The sequence below is a fragment of the Solea solea genome, chromosome 17 (genome assembly GCF_958295425.1).
Source record: "Solea solea chromosome 17, fSolSol10.1, whole genome shotgun sequence".
NCBI classification, from domain to species: domain Eukaryota; kingdom Metazoa; phylum Chordata; class Actinopteri; order Pleuronectiformes; family Soleidae; genus Solea; species Solea solea.
Window position 1 is genome coordinate 21193058 of NC_081150.1, and position 27124 is coordinate 21220181.

Sequence of the window (27124 nt, forward strand, 5' to 3'; positions counted from 1 at the left end):
GGTCGATGAGTGAGTGAATGCATCACAGCGCAGGGTAATCTGAACAGATTAAACAGGTTACACAAATTAATCTCAATCAGATTGATCAGATTAAACCGATTTTTCACTCAAACCAAAACAGAACCAGCGACTACATCAGTGAAGAAGCGTCAAGGAAAGGAAACATAGGAGGGAGTAATGAAGATGAGGGAATGAGGGAATGAGGGAACAAGGGAACAAGGGAACAGAAGTAAGAATTTGAAAAAATAAAAACAAACCACAGACAGATTTCCCCGCTAAATAAAAACACACACTGACTCAGCACTTTTCACACAGGCCCGCCCCTTTTACATCAGGGTCAAGGTTCAAGTTCAGGAATCCAATGCACCTCCTCTGCCCTTGATCAAGGCATGGCAGTGGCAGGAGGAGGCTGCAGGTTCACACACACACACACACACACACACATACACTCATCATTTCATCTGGTGTTTTGTTTTAATTTAGAGCTGTCAATCATTATTTTCAGCTGTGGATGTGGACGCAGGCGTTGGCGAGTGTGTGAACGAGGGGACGTGCACACACACACACACACACACACACACACACACACACACACACACACAGAGCAGCTTGTAGACAGTGATTTACAGCAGGTTGGCAGTCAGTCAATTACTGTGACTGTGACTATGTGTGTGTGTGTGTGTGTGTGTGTGTGTGTGTGTGTGTGTGGGAGGAGGAAGTTCTTGGCGAGCCAAGGTTACTCTGCTTTTGCTGCTGCTGTAAAAAAAAAACAACCCGCAGTTACACAACGGAAAAACTCTAAAAAAAAAAAAGCAGTTCAATGAAAAAGATAAAAAAGTTCTCATTTTGGAAATGTTTGTGTGTGTGTGTGTGTGTGTGCGCGCATGTGTGTGTTTAGTCACAACTGTATTAGCTGCGAAAACCACACAATGTCTCTCTGACACTCTCCCACACCAAACCCCATAGAGAAAATCAGTGATTCTAACGTCACAGCACACAGCAGCTGTCGATCCACTGCTGCCTCCGTCACTCATTGTAAACATATATTTTAGTGAATTCGGCATTTGAAATCCTTCGTTCACATCGACCTCAGTGACACAAAGTGACCACACGAGGCAGCAGCAGACCAGCAGTAGACCAGCAGCTCCTGTGTTCCCGCAAGCTAAAATCACTGATTTTCTCTGTGGGGTTTGATGTGGGAGAGTGAGTGGTTCTTGTTGGAGAACGCTGTCTCACAGTGAGATAAAGTCTGAGTCTCAGGCAGGTTTTGGGCAGCAGGGGGCGCTCACATATGCAGTCAGCATTGGCTGCGTCCCGTACCTCATTAACCCTGAACTTTGACCTTAAATTTGGGTTCCACTTTTTATTGTTTTTCTGGTTTATTGAAGTATTTGTATGTTTATAAAAAAAAAACACACACTGTGTCACAGCTGCTCTGAAGATGTAAGGACACACACACACACGCACACACACACGGTGGTTAACATGGGAAACATGATGTGACCCAGCATCAGTTCAGATGGTTAAAGAAGTCCATGTTCGTGTCACTGTACCCACACACACACAAACGCGCGCGCGCACGCACACACACACACACACACACACTGTATCTACAGTTTTCTTTTCCAAAACAGCAGTTCTTCCACAGCTGTGGCTGTTTGACCAACATGTTTCCATTTAACGGAGGGAGAGAGCAAAAAAGAGATGGAGATGAAGAGAGGGAGAGAGGGAGAGAGGGTGAGGGGGTGAGGGGGTGAGGGGCTGAGGGAGGGAAAACAGGCTGTTGGTGTAAATTGCCAGTGGAAAAGAGAAGGCAGTCATATTTTCCACAGGACTGTTTCTCCAGCCTTGAAACTATTACTGAGTTAGTCCCGTGTGTGTGTGTGTGTGTGTGTAGCTTAATTACATTTTCCATAACAGTTTGCAGAAAACACCAGGAAGTGAGATGGAAAAAGAGTGACGGAGCAGACGAAGCAGCTTTTGTTTTGAGGATGGTTCTGGTTCTGGTTCTGGTTGTCAGACCTGGATCCTGGACTCAGCCGGTTTATATATAGATTAAATATAAAGTTCCTCACAAACACGTGGTCTCGTCTGTCAAAAATAAAAACCTGGAAAGTTTTTATTTTTTCCCTGAAATTCCTGGAGAATAAATGGTTTGAAGAGTTTTAACGAGGACCTGAACTCAGAACTGTTTCAGGTCCTGGTGCAGTTGTTGGTCTGCAGGGTCAAGTCCATGTTCTAGGTCTGAACCTGAGGTTTAGTCTGAGTCTCAGTTCTGGTTTGGGGGCAAATCTACCTCCTGTTTTCTTTTGTCAGGGTTTAGGTCTCAGTTCTGGGTTCATGGCTCAGTTTCAGGGTCTTTAGATCTGCAGTTTGGACTCAGGGCTTTCTTAAGGATTCAGTTTTGCATGTGAGTCTCAGTTCTGGGTTTGGAGGAACCCGACCCACTATCATCCCAAACCCTTAAAAGTACAATGTCACAGCTGGACCTACTGGACTCATGGAGGATTAAGACAGTACACATGCCGCCAGGCTACATTTGATCCTCATCTATAGAAATCTCTGTCTCAGACTCACATGCAGAACAATAAGCCCGGTTGGTTTCACTTCAGTTCTAGTCATTTCACCAGGAGTAAAAGTCACACTGGTCATTTAACAACAGGCTCATGTCAGTCCTCTGAGAAGAAAGGCAGAATTTTGTTCTTTAAAACAATGGTGGAAGAAAGGGAAGACACAATGACGTGTTTTTGTCAACAATACGCTAACATCAATGCTGCTGTCCTCAAACTAGAAAATAACATTAAAAACTAGAAGATTATTTACAACCAAACCCGATCCCGCCACAGGCCAACTCCTGCAGGAGAAAAAGTTGAGTTTAAACTCCTACCTGCAGGAGAGAGTAAAGGGAGTTCTGGTTAGATCGAGATTCCTGATGCTCAAGGACATGGATGCTCCTACTTCTTTCTTTTTTAACCTTGAAAGATCTGTTGCCCAAAGGAAACAAATGACCTGCCTTCAGCTCCCTGGAGGCAGAGTGACCACCAACCCAGCCGAAATGAGAAGCCATGCAATGGACTACTATTCCAACCTTTTTGGGGCAGAAGATTGTAACACAGAGTGCCGGAACGAGCTTCTTGAGGGGCTTCCACAACTCAGCCAGGAAAAGAAAGCAGCTCTCCACTCAGAACTCACTTTGGAGGAGATGGCCTGAGCCCTGACTTTTACAAACACTTTTGGAGACTTCTTGGGACTGATCTTCATGCAGTCTTACAGGAGTGTTTCAGGACAGGGGAACTTAATGTCTCCTGCCAGCGAGCAGTGTTCTCACTGTTACTGAAGAAGGGCGACCTGGCCTTACTGAAAAACTGGAGGCCAGTCGCTCCTCTGCACCGACTACAAACTGCTTTCCAGAGTCTTAGCAAACAGACTCAACAACATTCTGGAGGTAGTAATACACCCAGACCAAACATACTGCGTACCGGACAAGACTATTATGGACAATATTTTCCTCATGCGTGATGTGTTGGTGTCTTATCTCTAGACCAAGTGAAGGTATTTGACAGGGTGGATCACACATATTTGCAGTAGCGTACCGTGGGGATTCAGTCAGGGCCTTAAGTAAAAAAAGAAAAAAAACCACACGCACAAACACACTATTATGCACGATATTCACGAGACAGTTGATCTGAAACAACCATAGTGCACACGCACACCACTGCGCATCTATAGGCTACTGCATCATTACCACCACATCTTGCGTTATGTCACTCAGCAACCGCAATTTCACAAGCCACTATATGACACAAAAACAAGCTTCCACATAAGCATAGGCGTCAGCTACGCAGGGAACACGTCCACGGCACTATTTATGATCAACAGTTTTTTCCTCACCACTTCTAAAAAATGTTATCAATTTATCATTAACACTTAAACTACCGTAAATGATGTACCTCTTCGGTGTAGGTCTTCCTCTTGAAATAATTTCCTTCTTTTCTCCAAACGATCACCTTGAAAAGTGCACACGATGGACATCAGAAACATGATCGATCGGTGGTGTTAATGCAGTGATCATAGCTTACTTCAAAAGCCGCCAAAGGTTCAAAAGTTGTTGATGACAACAGCAGGGGGCTAGTGCCAGACACATCACTGGGCCTGGGGCGTTCTGTCACTATGCATCAAATTTTTATTGGCTGACGACACACGTCAGTCAAAGTTATAACCAAATAGGAAATGGCAGCTTCAACAAAAGGCTAGCAATATGACTAGAGCAGGTCCAAGGAGCTATGATGCGTTTAATGACATATGGAAAATCCAGCTCAGCTTCACAAAAAAATAACCATATTCTTTCTGGAAATATAATTCTAACATACTGAAAAAGTAATTGAATTCAGACACACATTAATTTGATTATTAAAAATAATTAAAAAAAATAGTAATAATAATACTAATAAAACAAAAAAAATACTTTTTTGATTTTGTCAGGGCCAGTAGAGAAGGCCCTGCTGGCCCTGACAGCCCACCAAAACCAAACCCTTTTAGTGTAGAAAACAAATATCATATTTGTTTTCTTTGGTTTGGTTTGGTTTTGGTGACGGGTTCTGGCTTGGGTAAGTTTATTGTATAAAAATGCACAATGCCTGTTGAAGATGGGTGCAGGGCTGAGTCGACCTATACCGGTAAAGTGAGGTATAAGGCAGGGATCTCTCTCTCAGGTCAGCTGTACAGCCTCACCATTGAGCCGCTGCTGTGCAAACTGAGAGAGCGGGCTCTCAGTACCTGGGGCTTTTGGAATTGATCAGGGTTTTCCTGCCATCTCTGCATATGCAGACGATGTAAACATTCTTGTGGCCAACCAGCAAGAAGTTCAGTATGTACAAGATCTCCTCACTGTCTATGAGCAAGCATCGTCTGCACACGTGAACTGGGCCAAAAGCAGAGCTTTGTGGGTAGGACAAGGGCGGGATCAGGTGATACCTAGTCTGCCTGGGGGGCTTGAGTGGGGAAAGGAGGGGTTAAAAGAGTTGGGAGTGTTTTTAGGTACTGAGGGATTCATAAAAAAGAACTGGGAGGGAGTGAAGGAAAAGGTGTGTGCTCGGTTGTCTAAATGGAAATGCTTGCTACCTCAGCTGTCATATAGGGGTGGCCTCGGCACTCTGGGCTTGTGGTTGTTTGAGGAACCTCTGTTCTTCAACTTATAAAGACCAAAACGCTGCAGTCGGCTAATCTCAGAGCCAGACTCAGGGACGCTGGATGCACAAAGCTCGGACACCTAACAAGGATGACGGCAACATCTGTCACTCACGTTATGTCACTCAGCAACCGCAATTTCACAAGCCACTATATGACACAAAAACAAGCTTCCACATAAGCATAGGCGTCAGCTACGCAGGGAACACGTCCACGGCACTATTTATGATCAACAGTTTTTTCCTCACCACTTCTAAAAAATGTTATCAATTTATCATTAACACTTAAACTACCGTAAATGATGTACCTCTTCGGTGTAGGTCTTCCTCTTGAAATAATTTCCTTCTTTTCTCCAAACGATCACCTTGAAAAGTGCACACGATGGACATCAGAAACATGATCGATCGGTGGTGTTAATGCAGTGATCATAGCTTACTTCAAAAGCCGCCAAAGGTTCAAAAGTTGTTGATGACAACAGCAGGGGGCTAGTGCCAGACACATCACTGGGCCTGGGGCGTTCTGTCACTATGCATCAAATTTTTATTGGCTGACGACACACGTCAGTCAAAGTTATAACCAAATAGGAAATGGCAGCTTCAACAAAAGGCTAGCAATATGACTAGAGCAGGTCCAAGGAGCTATGATGCGTTTAATGACATATGGAAAATCCAGCTCAGCTTCACAAAAAAATAACCATATTCTTTCTGGAAATATAATTCTAACATACTGAAAAAGTAATTGAATTCAGACACACATTAATTTGATTATTAAAAATAATTAAAAAAAATAGTAATAATAATACTAATAAAACAAAAAAAATACTTTTTTGATTTTGTCAGGGCCAGTAGAGAAGGCCCTGCTGGCCCTGACAGCCCACCAAAACCAAACCCTTTTAGTGTAGAAAACAAATATCATATTTGTTTTCTTTGGTTTGGTTTGGTTTTGGTGACGGGTTCTGGCTTGGGTAAGTTTATTGTATAAAAATGCACAATGCCTGTTGAAGATGGGTGCAGGGCTGAGTCGACCTATACCGGTAAAGCGAGGTATAAGGCAGGGATCTCTCTCTCAGGTCAGCTGTACAGCCTCACCATTGAGCCGCTGCTGTGCAAACTGAGAGAGCGGGCTCTCAGTACCTGGGGCTTTTGGAATTGATCAGGGTTTTCCTGCCATCTCTGCATATGCAGACGATGTAAACATTCTTGTGGCCAACCAGCAAGAAGTTCAGTATGTACAAGATCTCCTCACTGTCTATGAGCAAGCATCGTCTGCACACGTGAACTGGGCCAAAAGCAGAGCTTTGTGGGTAGGACAAGGGCGGGATCAGGTGATACCTAGTCTGCCTGGGGGGCTTGAGTGGGGAAAGGAGGGGTTAAAAGAGTTGGGAGTGTTTTTAGGTACTGAGGGATTCATAAAAAAGAACTGGGAGGGAGTGAAGGAAAAGGTGTGTGCTCGGTTGTCTAAATGGAAATGCTTGCTACCTCAGCTGTCATATAGGGGTGGCCTCGGCACTCTGGGCTTGTGGTTGTTTGAGGAACCTCTGTTCTTCAACTTATAAAGACCAAAACGCTGCAGTCGGCTAATCTCAGAGCCAGACTCAGGGACGCTGGATGCACAAAGCTCGGACACCTAACAAGGATGACGGCAACATCTGTCACGTCTTTAAGAGACAACAGCAACAGAAGCCTGAGAGAGTTTGCAGAAAACTGCACCTTATGTGACCAGGGGAGTGGGGGGTCAGAATATGGCCTCACCCCAGCCCTGGGGGATTAGCAGGAGGGAGGAAATCAGCTGCTGTCTTTCACCACCTCACATCTGGACAACTTTGAAACTACTGGCAGAAAAACTGGGTCATGACACTGCATCTGAACTCTCTGGCAGGGGTACAGGAGTCGAGGTGGGCCCAGGTTTTTGGCCCAGAAGCGTCCCTGTACAAGCTGACCCCCAGTGGAGGATTGTGCATGGTGCAATAGCCACAAACAGACATAGAGCACACCTTGATCCTGATGTAGGGGAGGGGTGTATTTTCTGTTTGCAGAGTGAGACTGACACCTCTGTTTGATTTGTTGAAAGGTCGGTTTCATGGGTTTGGAGAGGTTCTCTCTTTTCCTTTGTTTATTTACTGTGCAAAAAAAAAGACTGTGCATACCCTAATCAATTACGTCTCTGGCTCTGCAAAACTATCTGGCTATCACGCAAGAACCGGCTCCAGATTGCAGGCAGTGTAGAACCTGTGGAGGTTCTAAAAGGTCTGCTGAAAGCCAGACTGCGGGTGGAACACACCTTCTAACCTTCAATCAATCCTGGGCTGAAGGGGAAGTTCTTTGTTTTGTGGGTGCAGATGGCGAGTTAGTAAACATTTGATTTCTTCTCTTTTTCTTTAGCCCTCAAAATGTTAAAGAGATGGAAATCATTTGTTCGTTTAATTGTTCAATAAAGGGATTTTGAAAACCAAACCTCTCCTCTCTTGCTGACTTGCTTGTTTCCTCTCCTTTCCTCTCTTGCTGACTTGCTTGTTTCCTTGTGTCGCCCCCTGGAGGACACTTGTGTTTCACAGCGTTGCATCAGACTCATTTTAACACAACTCTCACTGTCAGGCTTCACAAAACAAACTTGGGTCCAATTAAGGCTTTTGTTGCCTGTATTTGTGTGTGTGTGTGTGTGTGTGTGTGTGTGTGTGTTGGGGGGGCGTCCCATTATAGAGGCTCATAAAACATATATCAAGTGTGGAGTCGGTGCTTAAAAAAGACACAGAGTGAGATTTTAGCTGAATTTAAAGTTTTGTGTGTGTGCGTGTGAGTGTGTGTGTGTGTGTCTGTAACAGTAACTACAGTACACCTGCATATAAAAAATGACCTTGTTCCATTTCCTGCTGCTGATTTGCATCTTTAGCTTTCTCTCTTCTGCCGTTTCCTCTGCACAGCACACACACACATGCACACACACACACACTCTTTTCTTGTCTCATGAATGAAACTGTAAAGAACAAACTTTTATTAAGTTATTGATAAAAGTGGAAAAAATAAGTTAGTTATTAAAGAATCATTTTCTACTGCATTCAGTCACTCGTTCATTCACTCGTCCATTCACTTGTTCATTCCCTCACTGCTGGTAAGAATCAAACCCATGCCACCGCGGCCTGAAATAATCAACTGACGGATTCTTGTCAAAGTCTCACTTGTTCATTGATGGCAGTGATCACATGACTCCACACACACACACAAAGAACCATGTGTGTGTGTGTCTCTGTCGCTTTGTCTCCGGGTGACGTCATGTCCTCGCCAGCGTCCTCGCCGGCGTCCAGACTCGGCTCGTGGACGCCCTGCACCTGTCCACAAACATACGGCGCTCATCATGTCCGGCGCCGTATGTTTGTTGTCGTGAAACTACAAGACGACGGTTTCTCCCCCGCAGACGTTTTCACGACAGAGAGAGTTCAACAGCGAAAACGATCGTTACTTCTGTTTAAAATACGGCAACAGCGTCAGACACGCCCACCATGGAGCCATTCTCTTCTCTCAGTCTTTCCCACTGGTTTCCTCTTCTTTCTTTCTGTCTTTCTTTTGTTCCCTCTCATCTAAAGTTACTCTCTGTCATCCCAGGTTTTAATTAATCACGCGTCTCGTTAACAAACTCTTCCTCCTCAACTTTTTAATTAATCAGGTCTCCGCCTTAATGAAGAGTCCAAACTTGCTCTTAATTAGCCTGTTAGCTCGGGGGCACAGTGTGTGTGTGTGTGTGTGTGTGTGTTCAGATTACCTCACTCTCTAATGGAGCTGCTCAAAAATTTATAGAGCAGGAAACTGAGCGGGTGAGAATGATGGAGCTGAGGGAGACGAGACAGATGCTGCCTTCAAGTGCTTCTCGTACGTTTCCACTTCCACTCTTAGAAGATGTGAAGATACGGAGAAAAGAAGCCCAAAGGCTCACGGCAACGACAATGATGACAATGACGACAACGACGACAACGACGACAACGGCGACAGACACCGTAATAAAGACTCATAATCAGATTATAATCAGACGGCTAGTTTTAGGAAGTCAGGATGCAGAAGAAAAGGAGAGAGAGAGAAAAGAAGGTGACGACATGGACGTGGTATCTGTCTGAGGAAAGTTAGAGCGATGACATCACACACACACACACACACACACACACGAGCGCGAGGTCAAAGTGTTGTGTTAATGTGATGAAAGTGGAGGAGGGGTGAGGGGTGGGGGGCAGTGTTTAGGCGGATAATGAAAAAAACAAAATAATGAACGAAAGACAGAAAAAAAAGAAAGAAGAGAACGAGGTGAAGAACATGAAGTCAGTGTTGAGGGACTGGGCGGGACCAGATGAGAAACACATGCTGTGACACACACACACACGCACACAGACACACACACAGACACACACGCACACAGACACACACACTTTGTCACCGTCACCTCCTCGGCATTCTGGGTATTTGAGTTTCTCTAAAAAAAAAAAAAGGAAAGGAAATCGCTTCACGATGAACCACAAAGGTCAAAGGTTAGTCTATAAAAGCATAAAATAAATCAACTTTTCTATCATAAGGAATTTGTTTTCATTCTCGTATTCAGACACGAAAAATGAGAAAAATGCAGAATTTGATTTGAAATAGTTTCTAAAATGTGAACACTTCCTGCTTTCTCTGACGTTAAAAACCACCACGTTCACTCGCCCAAACATGATCAGAACCATGTGACCTGCAGCGGCGGGACTTTAGGGGGCGGGGTCTGAGCAGGTACGACCAGCTGTGACTCAACTTCCTGTTCATTTCAAAACAATAATTATCTCACTGACAATTTCAAGTTTTAGGTCAAACAGCTGACGCGCAATATGTTGTCAAGTGACTCAGCGGTGGATTCTGGGAAAGAAAGGGCTGGGTGAAGATGACCGGGCCTGATGGGAAACACACACACACACGCACATGTGCACACGAGCACACACACGCACATGTGCACACGCGCACACACACACACACACACACACACACACACACACACACTGTTCCAGCTCCAGATTGTTATGCATTTTATTGCTTTGGCAACACAACAGCAACACACAAGCCAACGATGGATGTTTGAATGTAACTGAGTCGAGGGAGAGAGAGAGAGAGAGAGAGAGAGAGAGAGAGAGACAGACAGACTGAGAGAGAGAGAGAGCGAGAGAGAGACAGACAGACTGAGAGAGAGACAGTAGAGGAAGAAATAACTGAGGGTGCTTTATTTTGAAAATCCTGCTCTTAAACAAACAAAAATGTCCACAGTTAAAAATCGCGTGTCGCCTCAAAGGAAAAATCGTCAAATTTAAGATAATCATGTTCAAGGAAGTGAATGATTCATTCACTCACTCATCCATCCACTGTGTAATAATAACAACTAAAAAGGTTTATAATCTCATGAGTTTAGTCAAGTTTTCATCGGCGTAACCTTTGACCTTCTGTTAGCCACTTCCTGTCTACAGTTTTTCACACATCGAGCTGACGGTAGGTGATCACATGACTCTGTCATCAGTCACTCTCTCTCTGAGTGACTGATGACGTCACATTTCTCTCGTTACCGGGGCAAAAAGTGTTAACAAAGATGTCGACATCGCCTTCAAAACTAAACGGATTTAAACAAAATTAGACACTCGACCACCAGACTGACTTTCATCTGGATCTAATCCAGATTATGGATTGTGTCTATCTCAGTGACATGGTAACAAATGTGAGACGGTGATCGCCGTGTACGGAGGGGGCGTGGCCTCAATAGCCCTGTCGTTGAGGAGTGGCCTTGATGTTCAACTGTGTTTGCAGCCACTCGGAGGGAAAATACGACGTCTGCGACGACATGTGACCAAACAGGACGTGTTCTTCTTCTGTGGTCACAGAAAGTATCCTCTGGTCTGACACAGATGTCTGTGAGTGACAGCTGTGCACCCCCTGTCCCGCCCCGCGTCCCCGCCCTCGTCCCCCTGTCAACGGGAGTGTGACGGTGCCCCTATCATCGTGTGCTGTTTAACAAACTCTCACGTGTGTGTGTGTGTGTGTGTGTGTGTTGATGAAAACCACAGTTCTCACTGGGGAAGTGTAAAAAAACCCGTTAGCCAACATGTACAACGCTAGAGAGAGAGGTTCTATTTTTACCTCAGTCGTCGTGTTTGGACTTGAATGAAGACGAAGAAGCAAACTGTGTGTGTGTGTGTGTGTGTGTGTGTGTGATTATTCATCATTTACTATTTTCAGGGACTTTTGGGTGGAATAAAAACAAGATTTCTCATTTCAGCTTCTTTTTTTGTCGTCATTTTCAGGGTTAGATCAGAAAAACGATGAAAATAATCAGTCGATGCAGAGAGAGCAGCTCAGCAGCGACTCAGCGTTTTCTACAAACAAAGAAAAACAGCCGTGTCGACTTCAGTGCAACACAATTACAGCTGAAACCTGTCCAATCAGATCTGACGCCAAGAACAAATCCAGAAATAAACCACGGCATTCACACAGAACCAGAGGAACCAGAGGAACCAGATGAACCAGAGGAACCAGAGGAACCAGAGGAACCAGAGGAACCAGTGCCAGCTGAGAGAGCACAGAAACACAGTCACAGCTCAAATGTTTTTATGTTGTTGTTCAAAATCCAAAAATAATTCTGAGACAACAGAAATCTAACGACCTGCTGCCGTCACAGGAACCTACAACGATCACAGAATCATCAGTAACTTAATGAGACACTCGTGCAGCGTCACGTCGCGATATCTGTGTGCATTTGTTTTAGTTTGACGACGTTCAGCTGAGACCAAACGAAACTGTGACGACAACAGACACCGAAGAGTCACAGGCAACAGTGTCCACATGTAGATCAGTGAAAAACACGTCAAAATACTACTGAAAGTTCTAAAATGTCTGTGTTTGTTATTGTAACCATGGAGATGGTGTAACCTACCTGATGCTTCTGCACATGCTCAGTGTCACTGAAGGTCAGTTCATGGAGTCATCCTGCAAACAAACAAACGTTTACGTTCAGTCACAAAGAACATCCTAGTTTTTTCTATAACGAGAAATAACGAGACCTTTATTTTCCAACAAAAGTCAAAACTGAGTTTTTTTCTTCAAAATGACAAAAAAAAACATTTGGGCGGGAAAATAAAGATTAAATATGAGTTGATGTGTCTTATTTTTAGTAAGTTACAGTGTGTGTGTGTGTGTGTGTGTGTGTGTGTGTGTGTGTGTGTGAGGAAGTCCGGTCACGGGCGCAACAGGAAGTAAACAGGATGTGGAGTAGGAAGTGGTCACTGGAGGTGTGAGGCACCCCCCCCCCCACTATCACACACACACACACACAGTATCTGTCGACCTGTTCATTATTGATAACACTGGCTCTGATCAATCGATCGTTCAGTTCATTCAACGACATAAAAAGACGAGAGTGAGTTTTAAAACATTAAAAACACAAACAAAGTGAATGTAAACATAAACTACACATGGTGGAGTGGTGGAGTGGCTCAGTGGTTTAGACCGGTACCTGGTAGACTGGTGTGTGAAAGACATGCTGGTCGCAATGGTCGCAAGTTTGACTCCACCCCTGGCTGATTGTACTCAATTCCATTGTAAGTCGCTTTGGATAAAAGCGTCTGCTAAATGACATGTAATGTAATGTAACATGTTAAACGTATACAATCACACGGTCAAAGATGGAAACATGAAGACATAAGTGTGGAAGTTTCCGTTCACTGTAGACGAGGAAGTAAAAAAAAAAAAAAAACTGGAATTATTTTCAGAACGATCATCTGTTCCTTTTTATCTTGATTCAGTGAAGAGGAACATTTCTGTTTGACATTGAGCTGTCGATTCAACATGGAAACTACCAAACTACCACTGTCGTCTGTGTAAAATACACAAACTACCACTGTCATCTGTGTTGTTACTGTTGTTACTGCTGTTACTGCTGCTGTTACTGTTGTTGTTACTGCTGTTATTGCTGTTACTGTTGTTACTGTTGTTATTACTGCTGTTGTTACTGTTGTTGTTACTGCTGTTACTGTTGTTGTTACTGCTGTTATTGCTGTTACCGTTGTTACTGTTGTTATTACTGCTGTTGTTACTGTTGTTGTTACTGCTGTTACTGTTGTTTTTACTGCTGTTATTGCTGTTACCGTTGTTACTGCTGTTGTAACTGTTGTTGTTACTGCTGTTACTGTTGTTACTGCTGTTACTGCTGTCACTGTTGTTACTGCTGTGAATGTTGTTACTGCTGTTGTTGTTACTGCTGTTGTTACTGTTACTGTTGTTGTTACTGCTGTTACTGTTGACACTGCTGTTGTTACTGTTGTTAGTGCTGTTACTGTTGTTTCTGCTGTTAATGTTGTTACTGCTGTTACTGCTGCTGTTACTGTTGTTGTTACCGTTGTTACTGTTGTTGTTACTGCTGTTACTGCTGTTGTTACTGCTGTTACTGCTGTTGTTACTGTTGTTGTTACTGCTGTTACTGTTGACACTGCTGTTGTTACTGTTGTTACTGCTGCTGCTGCTCTCTCTGCTTCTGATGCTGCTTCTATTTTTGCTGCTGCTAAAACTGAAAAATGTGACACTGGCACTTGAGTTTTTTTATTGCAGCAAGATTCTGCAGAGAAGAGGAAGAGGAGGAAGAAGAAGAAGGAAAATGCCCAGCTCTTATTCTGCTGTTAAGTTGCTGCTCATTATGTAGCCAGGAGCCAGACACACACACACACACACACAGACCACAGAGGAATTTCCTAGTTTTGTATAAAACTGATAATGGGATGTGTCCCAGCGGGAGTGGAAAATCAGAGGTGACTTACAAGCCTCCACATTCCAACATCACACACACACACACGTGCGCGCGCACACACACACACACAAAGTTTGGCAGAGAGAAAACAGTTAATTTCCTGGAAGTTTCCATGTCATCTGGCGGCAGCAGCAGTAACAGCAGCATCAGCATCAGCATCGGCAGTGTTAGCAGCAGCAGCGGCAGTGTTAGCAGCAGCATCAGCATCGGCAGTGTTAGCATCAGCAGCAGTAACAGCAGCAGCAGTGTTAGCAGCAGCAGCAGTAACAGCATCAGCAGCGGCAGTGTTAGCAGCAGTAACAGCATCAGCAGCAGCAGCGTCAGTGTTAGCAGCAGCAGCAGTAACAGCAGCAGCGTTAGCAGCAGCAGCAGTGTTAGCAGCAGCAGCGTTAGCAGCAGCAGCAGCAGTAACAGCAGTAGCAGCAGTAACAGCATCAGCAGCAGCGGCAGTGTTAGCAGCAGCAGGAGAATACTTTGTGATATTTGTCTGGTTTTGTCGGAACAGGAAGTGGCCGTCGCTGAAGTTTGATGGACAGACAGATGGACGAGGACTACGTGGGACACGTCACCTTCATGACCTCAGAGATGCTTCTGACTTTACTCTACAGCGCCACCATCAGCTGTAGTAAAATAATCAGTTTTCAAACATTAAAATGTGAAACAGCTAACATGAAGTGCTAAGTGTGGCTACTTCCTGTTGAATCAAGTTAATATTTTAGTTTAGTTTTTATTCCATGGTACCAGGGCGGTGACCCCGGTTTATACCGGGATTAACACGAAGAATCCTACTATATGGTTTTCTGTGACAGCCATTTATTAAGTCGTACATGTGCTGCTACGCGCTAAATTCCATGGCAAACTTTGTTACTGACTGCTATTGCTAACAGTGGCTAGCCCGAGATACATCTGTGTCTATGTTTTTATCCGACTTCTCAACTGGAACGTGATAAACTCGGGGGGTAACTTTGCTCCCAGTTCCGATGTAAATGAAACAACGCGTTATTTTGTTGTAGTTTTTATCATAACTGAATATCTACGTTACTTTGGAAGACAAAAAATCTACCACTTGTGTCATTACAACGTTTTGATTAAGAAAAAAAAGTTTGTCACCTTCCGGGACAAACTTACCGTAATTACCGTAAAACACATGTTTTTGTTACCGCTCATTTTCGTAGGTACTCCGCTAAAAACATTAGTGCTAACATTTTTTGTGCATTTTTTTTATGATTTCTGAAATGTTAGCATTAAGCTCCTCATGAGTTAGCTCACAAAATATCTATTAGCATCATTTCAGCCTCTGCCGCTCCGTTCTATCCTTTTTATTATTAAACTTCATTAAAAATCCCTTCATCTCCACCTCCTCATCCCTCCATCTTTTACATTACATGTCATTTAGCAGACGCTTTTATCCAAAGCGACCTACAATGGAATTGAATACAATCAGCCAGGGGTGGAGTCGAACTTGCGACCATGATGTCTTTCACACAGGGTACCGGTCTTAACCACTGAGCCACTCCACTCCATCTTTACACTCTCCACTGTCTCTCTCCTCTCCAGCGCTCCACCATCACTTGTTCCTTTCATCCACCCCCCCGACACTCATCCATCTGTTCCTCATTTCACCCACATCATGCTTTCATTTCTTCCTCCTCTCTTCATGTCACCCTCCATCCATTTCTCCCTCCATCACTCCATCTCGTCTTCACTTTCTTCCTCCGTCACCCTCTCGTCTGTAATTGCTCCATAACTCACCTCCACAACTATTCTCACTTGTTCATTTATCCTCTCACTCCACCATCATCCCTCCATCCTTCTTTTTCCTCCTCCCTCACTCCGTCCATCTGCTCTCTCTTCTGTCATCACTCCATCCTGACACTGTGTTTGCCAGGTGAACACCTGCTGTGTGTGTGTGTGTGTGTGTGTGTGTCATAAACACTGATCTTGTCAGGACCAGTCGTCCACATGGAGACCAAAACCTGGTCCTAATGAGGCAAAACCTAATTTCTGAGGAACTGGTTTGAGTTTATGACGAAGATTTGAACTGTGGTTTTGGTTAGTTATTAACTGGTTGTGTGTGTGTCTGTCTCTCTTCTTCCTTTTCTTTCCAAAATTCTGGAGCATGCTATCTTTAATCAACTCTCCTCCTACCTTCACCGGAACAACCTTCTTGATCCTCTTCAGTCTGGTTTTTTAGGCAGGTCACTCGACCGAAACTGCACTTCTTACTGTCACTGAGCCAAGGCTGCCTCTCTCTCTCCTCTGTGCTCATCCTCTTGGACCTTTTTGCAGCGTTTGACACAGTTCACCAGATCCTTACTTCCTCCCTTCAAGAACTAGTGTCTCAGGCTCTGCACTTACCCTACTCTCATCCTATCTTCAAAACCGAACATACAGAGTAACCTGGAGAGGATCTGTGTCTGTCCTCTAACTACTGGGGTCCCTCAAGGTTCTGTCTTGGGCCCTCTCCTCTTCTCTCTGTACACCAACTCTCTTGGTTCTGTTATTCTCTCTCATGGTTTTTCCTATCACAGCTACGCCGATGACACCCAACTCATTCTCTCTTTTCCCAGCTCCGACACACATGTAGCAGAACGGATCTCCGCTTGTCTGACCGACATCTCTCAGTGGATGTCTGACCATCACCTGAAACTCAATCTCGACAAGACTGAGTTTCTTTTTCTCCCAGGAAAGGGCTCTCCCACCACAGACCTGACCATCACCCTCGACAACTCTGTGGTAGCTCCTTCTCATACCGCAAGGAACCTGGGTGTGACACTTGATGACCATCTCTCCCTCACTGCCAACATTGCTGCAACAGCTGGATCTTGAAGATACATGTTGCACAACATCAGAAGGATACGGCCTCTTCTAACCCAGAAGGCGTCACAGATTCTGGTCCAGGCTCTTGTCTTCTCACGCTTGGATTACTGCAACTCCCTCCTGGCTGGTCTCCCTGCGCGTGCCATACGACCTCTGCAGCTTATCCAGAATGCAGCAGCTCGACTGGTCTTCAACTTCCCAAAATTCTCCCACACTACACCTCTCCTCCGCTCCCTTCACTGGCTTCCTGTAGCTGCTCGCATCCGCTTCAAGACACTAGTGCTTGCGTTCCATGCTACAAACGGATCAGGTCCAGCCTACATCCAGGACATGAGCAAAACCTACACCCCAGCCCGCCCACTCCGCTCTGCATCGGCAAACCGGCTTGCTGCCCCCTCAGTGAGAGGATCGCAGAGGCATTCGCAGAACTCTAGACTGTTCACTGTCCTAGCTCCCAAATGGTGGAACGAGCTCCCCATCGACATCCGGACAGCAGAAAGCTTCCACATCTTCCACCGCCGACTAAAAGCACATTTCTTCCGACTCTACCTCAACTAAGACGACGACGACCAAAAAAAAACTTGCTTATACATCGCACTTATGACTAGCACTTTATAGTTTGGTTTACTTGAAGCTCTTACTTACTTCTAACTCTTGTTTGTACCCAAATGTTTAAATGCACTTATTGTAAGTCGCTTTGGATAAAAGCGTCTGCTAAATGACATGTAATGTAATGTAATGTAATGTGTGTGTGTGTGTGGTCCTGGCAGTGTGTGTAGCACAGACGGTGTAAGGGGATTATACCTGCAGAGTGTGTGTGTGTGTGTGTGTGAGATATGAATGTGTGTTGTAAAAAGTGGACGTCAAGGTGATTCAGCCACCTGTCACACTCGTGTGTGTGTGTGTGGGTCAGATGAAAGGATAGACACACATCCTCATGTCAGAAAGAAAGTAATTTAAATAATATTAATGATATTTAAACATGATTCTGTTTGATACTGGTCAAAGTCACTGGATCAGAGATCATATAAAAACAAACAAACATTGTCATGGTGACGACACACACACGCACAGACATTTTCTTATCACATGCAAATAAATGAAAAGCTAAGGGTGAAAAAACACTGGTCTGTTGTGTGGCTACGAGGTTAGCATCGTCATGTCTGTCTGTCTGTCCACTCACCATATCTGTGTCATACCAACAACTCTTTGTCTGCTGCTAGCATCTACCATAGCTGCTAATGTCATACACCGACGATACAGCATCAAGCTACAGCGGCTAACACCCAACACAGCTGCAGGAGTGTTTGGCTAAAGTAGCAGCTAACGTCAAAACACGAAGCCACGATGTCTGACTGCAGAAGCTGCTAATGCTGGCTACCGCAGCTGCTAACGTCACACACCAGTGCAGTCGATGCTAACACCAAACACTGAAACCACAGCATCTGGCCAACTTAGCTGCTAATGTCAACACAAATGCCACACTGTCTGTCTCTAGCAACGGCTAACATCCAACACCAATCCACACTGATGTTGTGATGCCTGGGTGCAGGAGCAGCTAACACTAAAGCCACACACTGGCTAATGTAGCGGTTTAGCAGTTTAGCAGCTGCTGTTACCAGAGTGCTAACAGCAGCGACTGACAGGAGCTTTGCCACAGGATGGTGTTGCTGAGGGCAGCTTTAAAGCATTTAGACAATAAAGTGTTTTTTAAAGGCGACATAGACCAGAAGCTCCAATTAACGCTGCGTTTGTGTGTGTATCTGCGTCATTACCTCGTTTATGAAACCCTAAAGTTTCAGAACAAACAGTTCAGCCACTGCTGAGAAAATAGTGTTGTATTGTTTTCCTGGGCTCTGCGAAGCGGATTGGCACTTCCGTATGTTGATGTTGTCATCAGGAAACCTCACCACTCCTCTCACCACCGTAGCGCCTCCTGGTGCGAGCACTAGTCCGGGCACATCCGGTTGCGTACATTCAACCGCAGAAGAAGAAGAACTACTCTCGTTGTAGCTGCTGAGATGCAGAGCATCCACCGTGCCAGAGGGGGAGCTGTGTATCTGAGAGCTGGCCTACCAATTACGTCACTTCCAGGTACCTGGCCAATCACAGGACAGTGGGAAAGCTGTCGTTGGCTGGCCAATCACAACACAGTCCACGTTCTGGGGGTGGGATTTTGGTCTGAAACAGCACGGCTGACGAGAGTGTCAGTGAGGAGATATTTTGATCGGCTCGTTTGCAGCGACTAGGAGGTTTTTAACCATGAAAACAAGTTAATATATGTAAGTAGACCTCCATAACTAACATATATGTGCGATACAAGCATTCCATGTCACCTTTAAAGAGAACAATCGATAAAAATCGCAGACGTTTCATAATCAGTTCGGTGGCGGCAGATGCTAACAGACGCTAAAGGACCAAACGTTTGTAAACAATAACGAGAAACGACGACACAGTAAACAAAACACAATTAAAGAGAAGAGCGCCGCTCTGCTGAGATAAACTGTGGTCTCACTCACACACACACACACACACACACATACCAGGGCAGGATCTGCTCACTTCACTGTCTGAGAATTTGTGAATGGAAAAATAGTTTAACACAGTTGGCCTGGACAGCAGGACGTCCTACGCTGTCTGTCTGTGTGTGTGTGTGTGTGTGTGTGTGTCTTTATTTGTCTTTTCCAACAGTATTCACTGAAGTGCCCGTCTGTCTCCCTTTCTCCATCCAAACAAACACAAACCACCACTCACTCTTCTGACATACACATTTACACAAAGGTGATGGACAGACAGAGACTGAAAGACAGGAGGACAGAGGGATGAGAAGAGGAGAAAAAGCAAAGGACATTTCAAAATAAAAGTCATCCCCAATTATTGAGAGTGAATAGGAAAGAGAAGAAATGAGAGAGACACAACGTGGGTGACAACTCCCTCACACATTTCAAAATAAAAGCCTGTGAGGATTAAAAAGTGATGCCGCATATATTAGAGAGAGAGACGGAGAGAGACGGAGAGAGACGGAGGGAGAAGAAATAAACAGAACAAACACCACAGGAAACGGATGATAAAAGAAGAATAAATGACATAAATGAGACAGGAAATAGTTCTCAAGGTCAGTGTGTGTGTGTGTGTGTGTGTGTCTCCCCTCGTTTAATGGAGGGAACTGACACCAGTGTGTGAGACAGTCAGCTGACCAGTGTGTGTGTGTGTAGATGAATGGATGAGTGGGTTTCTAATGAAGTGCTTCATGTCACTGCCACCCGTCAAACACACACACACACACACACACTGTCACTCACGGCTGCTGCATCGCCACGACAACAGAGGACGAGGACATCCCCCCTGCCTGGTGGCAACAAGCCACACACACACACACACACACACAGGAAAGCAATCTAAAAGAGCAGAAATAGATAGATAGATAGATAGATAGATGATTGATAGATAGATAGACAGATAGATATTTAGACAGATGGATAGATAGATAGATAGATAGATGATAGATAGACAGACAGATAGATGCTAGATAGACTGATAGATAGATGCTAGATAGACAGATAGATAGTCAGACAGACAGATGCTAGATATACAGATAGATAGACAGACAGACAGATAGAGATGATAGATAGACATATAGATAGATAGATAGATAGATGATAGATGGACATATAGATAGATAGATAGATGATAGATAGACAGACAGACAGATAGATCTAGATAGAATATAGATGTGTGAACTGACCTGTCATCTTTCTTTCTCTCTCTCTCTTTTTCTTTCTCTCTCTCTTTCTTTCTCTTTATCTCCGAAAGCATTTCCTCGTTTTCACACTGCCTGCTTTCATTACCACGGTAACGCACCGACCAGTCTCACTCACACACAAACACACACTTTCCTCACTCACTCTCTTTCTTACTTACTCTGTTTCACGCGCACACACACACACACACACACAGACCTACACACATGCGCGCACACACACACACACATGGACCCCGGGGTGAAGTTTAAAGTCTCAGTCCGTCGTCAGCAGAACATCCTTCAGCCGCTTGTGTGTCAGCGTCGTACACTCTGTGTTTACATCTGACTGACTGACTGTGTGTGTGTGTCTGTGTGTGTGTGTGTCAGACGGAAGGTGCTTCTGTGTGCATGTGTGTGTGAGTGTGTACAGCAGAGTGGGAGCCCTAGAGAAACACTCCTCTTGCCACAGGAGTAAAGCCCAGGCGTGACGCAGAGCCAGAAATAGATGTCAGGGCCCAGAGTGGGAGGAAGTGCATGGCCAACACACACAGCACTCCTGCAGCGACACACACACACACACACACACACATACACACACGCACACACATGTAGAAAATAAACTAGAGGTGAGACAGCAGTTTATCAACATCCTGACTCGACCCAAACACCCCAGCAGCCTTTGACCTGCTGCGACCCTCTGGTTACAAGCCCACTTCCCTACCACTGAGCCACACCGTGATCTGAGTTGACCTTTGATCAGGATCCTCTGCACATGTGCTGCTAACCTTAGCCACAGTGCTAACATCTGCACCTCGAACAGAAACATGGGCTACTGTAACTGCTAACATGGGCTACTGTAGCTGCTAACATGGGCTACTGTAACTGCTAACATGGGCTACTGTAGCTGCTAACATTGGCTACTGTTACTGCTATCATTGGCTACTGTAGCTGCTAACATGGGCTACTGTAACTGCTTACATGGACTACTGTAACTGCTAACATGGGCTACTGTAGCTGCTAACATTGGCTACTGTAACTGCTAACATGGGCTACTGTAATTGCTAACATGGGCTACTGTAGCTGCTAACATTGGCTACTGTAGCTGCTAACATTGGCTACTGTAACTGCTAACATGGGCTACTGTAGCTGCTAACATGGGCTACTATAACTGCTAACATTGGCTACTGTAGCTGCTAACATGGGCTACTGTAACTGCTAACATTGGCTACTGTAGTTGCTAACATTGGCTACTGTAACTGCTAACATGGGCTACTGTAGCTGCTAACATTGGCTACTGTAGCTGCTAACATGGGCTACTGTAACTGCTAACATGGGCTACAGTTACTGCTAACATGGGCTACTGTAACTGCTAACATTGGCTACTGTAGCGACTAACACCAAACACCAATGCCATGATGCCTAGCTACGCTACGGTAGCCAGCGAATAGCTGTCAATCACAGAAGAACGAGACAACAGCAACAAAAACATTATGAAGTCCCGGATGAAGAGAAAAAAAGTGGTACGTGGTAGCCAACATGCTAACACCACATACGACATGTTAACACCACCTATCGTCCCCTATTGGTGTTTGTTTACTAGGACAATTAAGGAGAGCAGAAGAATGGAGCGCTGACATTGAGGTCTAGCTGTGGCTCAGATCAACTCAAACTGACCTCGTCAGGACCAGAAGTCCTCATGGAGACCAAAACCTGATCCTAATGAGGCAAGACCTAATTTCTGAGGAACTGGTTATGGTTTATTATGAAATGTCGTTAAGTTTAGGGTTAGGTGTTTTAATTTGCTATGGTTAGGGTGTGTGTGTGTGTGTGTGTGTGCCACCAGGAACACAAAACATGAACACATGATATTATTCATGTATTCACAGTGGGCCAAACTGAGGTCAGTGCTGGTATGCACTTACTGTCTGTGTGTGTGTGTGTGTGTGTGTGTGTGTGTCACAAACATTGCAGTATATTTGCAAACCTCATCTCGATGCAGCCTGTGCCTGGTTTAATGCTGATGTATACACTATGTATAATGTATGTGTACACACACACACACAGAATATTATGAATTATGTACATGTGCAGCTTGTTAGTCTAAAAATAGTTCTCTTGTTTAACCTCACATGTGTTTTTCATCATTATTTTTAAGCACAAACCTGTGCTTGTAAATTTGACATTCTGTTAAAGGAATAGTTCTGTTGTTGTTGTTTAAATGTGCTTATATGGACACACAGGTTAAACATATGTTAGCCACTTAGCACAGGGTTTACCTCGTTCGACAAAAAAAAATATGGTCATTAAGAAGCCTTTTCCCAATGTGAATTAACATTTGTTAAGCACTCACTCTCCCACACCAAAGCCCATAGAAAAAAACAGTGATTTTAACATCACACAAACAGAATTGATCCACTGCTGCCTCCATCACTAAATTCAAATGTCTTATTTTGTCACTTTGGCTTTTAAAATCCTTTATTCGGATGTCCCTCAGTGACACAATGTGACCACACGAGGCAGCAGAGGACCAGCAGCTCCTGTGTCCCGGCCGGCTAAAACCACTGATTTTCTCTATGAGCTTTGGTGTGGGAGAGTGAGTGGTTTACAAAAGTCTGTCTCACAGTGAGATAAAGACGTGAACGTGTTCTTAAAGATATCGTAGACTTCAACTGACTTAAAAGTGGCTTAAAAATCTGTTTTTCCTCATGTATTATATCAGTACCTCATATGACCACACGTCCCTTTAAAAGGCACGTCAATAGCTTTATTGTTGACGATCAGCTATCTCACACACACGCACACACACACACACACACACACACACACACACATCACACACACCAGCAACTGCTGCTTATGAAACAGCTGTTGAGTCAGGGACTCTGTGAGTATCTGAGCAGCGAGAGTGCAGTTTACATAAATACTTGATCAAATGTGGAACACTCGCAGTCTGAAAATAAATAATCCCTCAGCACGAGGGCGGAGCCAGCGAGCGAGGGAGAGAGAACAGAGGGAGGGATCAGGGAAGAAAAGAAGTGTCAGAGTCAAACACATCCGGAGACCGAGGCCTGAATCACTTCACCTCACACACACACACACACACACACACACACACACACGTTCAGCTCAGCCAAAAACTGAACCAGGACGGCCCAGGCGCCATGGACTTCCTCATTTTCAGCTAAAAATGAATGAAGGAAAATGTATTCAAGTCCCCTTGAGAGACTGCCCTTAATTCTACAGACTGCACCGTTACTACTCTGTGACACTGTTTCCATTATTTCTTTTCTCATTTTGCATCGTATTAGAACAATTAAACTGCGAAAAAGCGATTTTTCAAATTGCGACTTTTCAAATTTTTCAAAGTATCCAACGCGACTGCGATAGACTTGATAGACTAGACTTGATTCCATGCGTAAACACCATGTGGAGATTTACGTAAATACAGTTTTAAATAAATACGAGACGCAGTTTTGTTTCCTGCTTGTTTGGTAACGCTGGTTCGTTCACATGCAACCCTCTAAGAACATGTGAAGCACACGTTTTTTTTCCTTCTAGTTATTCTTCGTAAAATACTGCCTTCCTGACGCAAAAGAATGTCAAAAGCAACACAAACGAACGAAAGGTTTTGTCAGATATTGGAAAAATGGACATTTTAGAAGAATAACGACGTCAACAGATCGGGGTTCAAATATTTAAAATAACTGGCGTCCAACACAGGACAATTTTAAAATTATAAAATGCAGGCTTAAGTCGACTTCATGTGATTTGTCGTCTCGTTACCACAGAGATTTGTGATGAATGTACGACGTTTGTTACCCGCTCTCACTTCTTCTTCTTCTTTGTTAAGGGGGAATATTAATTTCCTGTATTCCATCTTTACTGCATTAATATTTGATGATCAAATATGAGTGGGAGCGTCTCGACCTCGTCTTTGTCTCTCTGCCATTTTCACTCCGTCTGTCTTTGTCTTCCTCTCTTTGTTTTCTTTTTTTATTTCTTTAGCTATTCCTAATTTTTTTAAAGAGTAAATATCAATGTGTTTTACTTGTCTGAAGTCATATTCCCAATCCTGGGTGGAACTGCAGTTTGTCGGAACTTGGAAGTCTGAAAGGGGGGTCGACCACGTTCCAGTCAAGAAATCGGAAAATGAACAATGGCTAGCTACTGTTAGCACAACTGTTAGCCATTGTTGCTCACACAAACAGTTTAGCATCACTTAAAGTGTGTACGTCAAAGTGTACAACAAATAAGACATTAACATTTGGAGTCGCCACATCCAGAAGCTGTTGTTTTAAGCCCCGCCCCACACTAAAAGATAACTGTCCAGATTTTGGTCCCAATCCGGTCTTCTGGACTGGACTGGACTGGTCCGGTCTGGTCTTTCTCAGGAACAACAAAGTCCATTGTGTCTGTTGTCTCTCCCACGTTTTTTGAAGTTGAAGTTTTGCAGTTTTTCAGACCAGAGTGGATCCTGGTTTTATTTGAGTGCTGAGGGTCCTTGTCTTCCTTCCTCACACTGTCTCTGTCCTTGTGTGTCTTAACCCTGTGCCTCACAAAGAGATGATTGGTCCTCGCCCCAGTTTGTCCCGCCCCCTAACATTACTGTCTCGTTTTACTGGTTTTTTATGTTTTTCATTTTTATAACAGGTTTTCAGATTATTCGGCTTCACACACGCACACACGTTCATTTTCCACAGAATCAAAGCAGAGAAGTTTGGAACTTTGTCTTTACCTTTACAGCGGAAGAGAGGGAACATCGTTGCCATGGTGTTGTCGTCATGGAGACCTGTGTGAGGAGACAGAGACGATCAGGACAGGACAACAACGATGGACACAAGTGAAAATCCACTTTTAATTCCAGAGTTTTGAACGTCATTACAAAGATGATGGGGCCTAAAGTGGAGCCTTGAGGAAAGTATTTAGAGGTCAGAATCAAGGAGGTGTGAGAGCATCCTGACGACCAGGTGTCTCCTCTGAAGTCTCCTCTGAAGTCTCCTCCCATCACACAGAAGAAGAAAAAAGCTAAAGATACGAATGTTCCAGAACCAGGAAGTGGTTTCAAACCAGGACAAAACAAAATTACAATTCTGAGATTAAAGTCTGAATTCTAGGATTTTATTCTGGGATTTAAATCAAAATTCTGAGATTTTTTTTATTAATTGTGTTTGCAAAGAACTATTTTTTCCCCTGTGTCACTTTATAATAATAATAATTAATCTAAAGATCAAAATTATATTTTTACAGTTTGACCTCATTTAAAGGTTCAGTTCCATGATGACGTGTGATCGGATCATCTATTAATATCCTCCTGTCCATGTGCCTGTCTGTCTCTCTGTCTGCCTGCCTGTCTGTCTGTCTGCGGGTCGTCCAGGTCAGGTTTGCCCCGCTGTGAAAGCTAAAATTATTCGGGGTTGTCCCCGCGGACGCTCCGCTCCCCGGGTCAGTTTCATGGAACCCACTTTAGTTTAGTTTAGTTCCCTGGGGGGATCCGGTTTAGTGTTGCACAAGGAAACCACGCCAACACACACACACACACACACACACACACACACACACACACACACACCACACACACACACAGGGACAAGGTCTGTGTCAGGGTCACAGCTGAGCAGCTGTAAATGAAGCTGCCTCAGATCTCAGCAACGTCTATGAACACATGAACACATGAGTTTCGCACAATCGACATTCACCGATGGGTTTCTTAAACTCCATGGACTTCAGCTAAACATGAACCAACTGTGAAGTTTAAATTTTCTGTCAGATTTTCTGGGATTAAAGTTGAAATTCTGAGGAAAAGGTTTCTGGCTTTTTTCTCTTTGGTACTTTTACTGCGTGACTTTGAGACTTGAAACTGAAGAATAACGCAGCCTCAGATTACAGTAACTTAAAAAAAGGAGCTTCTGGACTCATCAGCACCGGCCAGAATCTCTTCCAGCACCGACCTGGCTCTAAATCCCGCTCCACTTCCCTAATGCCTTTTCCAGAACCTTGGTCTGCTTGTGTGGAGCAGGATTTACACATTTAAACCGGGGTTCTGACACATTAGGTCAAGTTAGCGCTTTTGTCTCTTCAGTGTTCAGATTGACGTCAGTGACACAGAGTGACCACACGAGGCAGCAGAGGACCAGCAGCTACAATCACTGATTCTCTCTGAGAGTGAGTGTGTGTGTGTGTGTGTGCTCCGTTAACTCATCAGTGAGCTCGTTTATCTCATTAGGCTGTGATTGATCTTCCAGCTGATGTACGCCGCAAGTCTGCTGCACGTCACACACACACAGGCAGCTAATCGATGCTAACAAACACAGGGAAGAGTTCAACTGTTACACAACCTCATTATCTGACTGTGGCTGCAGAGGAAGAGGAGGAGGGGGTGCTAAAGAACCAGGTACTGAAGACTGGGTACTGAAGAACCGGGAGTGAAGAACCAGGTACTAAAGAACCGGGTACAAAAGAACACCAGGTACTGAAGAACCGGGTACTGAGAACCGGGTACTGAAGAACCAAGTACAAAAGAACACCAGGTACTGAAGAACCGGGTAATAAAGAACCGGGTACTGAAGAACCAGGTAATAAAGAACC

The 27124-nt window shown here is 44.4% G+C and overlaps 1 protein-coding gene across 6 annotated transcripts in view; it reads right to left on the bottom strand.

Moving 5' to 3' along the window:
• hivep2a (HIVEP zinc finger 2a) overlaps positions 1 to 27124 on the bottom strand; it is a 64256-nt gene that overhangs the window by 15156 nt on the left and 21976 nt on the right. For 5 of the 6 annotated variants that reach the window (XM_058613683.1, XM_058613682.1, XM_058613686.1 and 2 more), the window contains 2 exons: positions 25275 to 25328; positions 12112 to 12164 (listed from right to left, as the gene is read on the bottom strand). The gene's annotated coding sequence lies outside the window, so the exon portion shown is untranslated. Of the gene's footprint in view, positions 1 to 12111; positions 12165 to 20542; positions 20983 to 25274; positions 25329 to 27124 lie in introns of those variants that run through there. The other variant, XM_058613685.1, reaches the window with a different exon arrangement.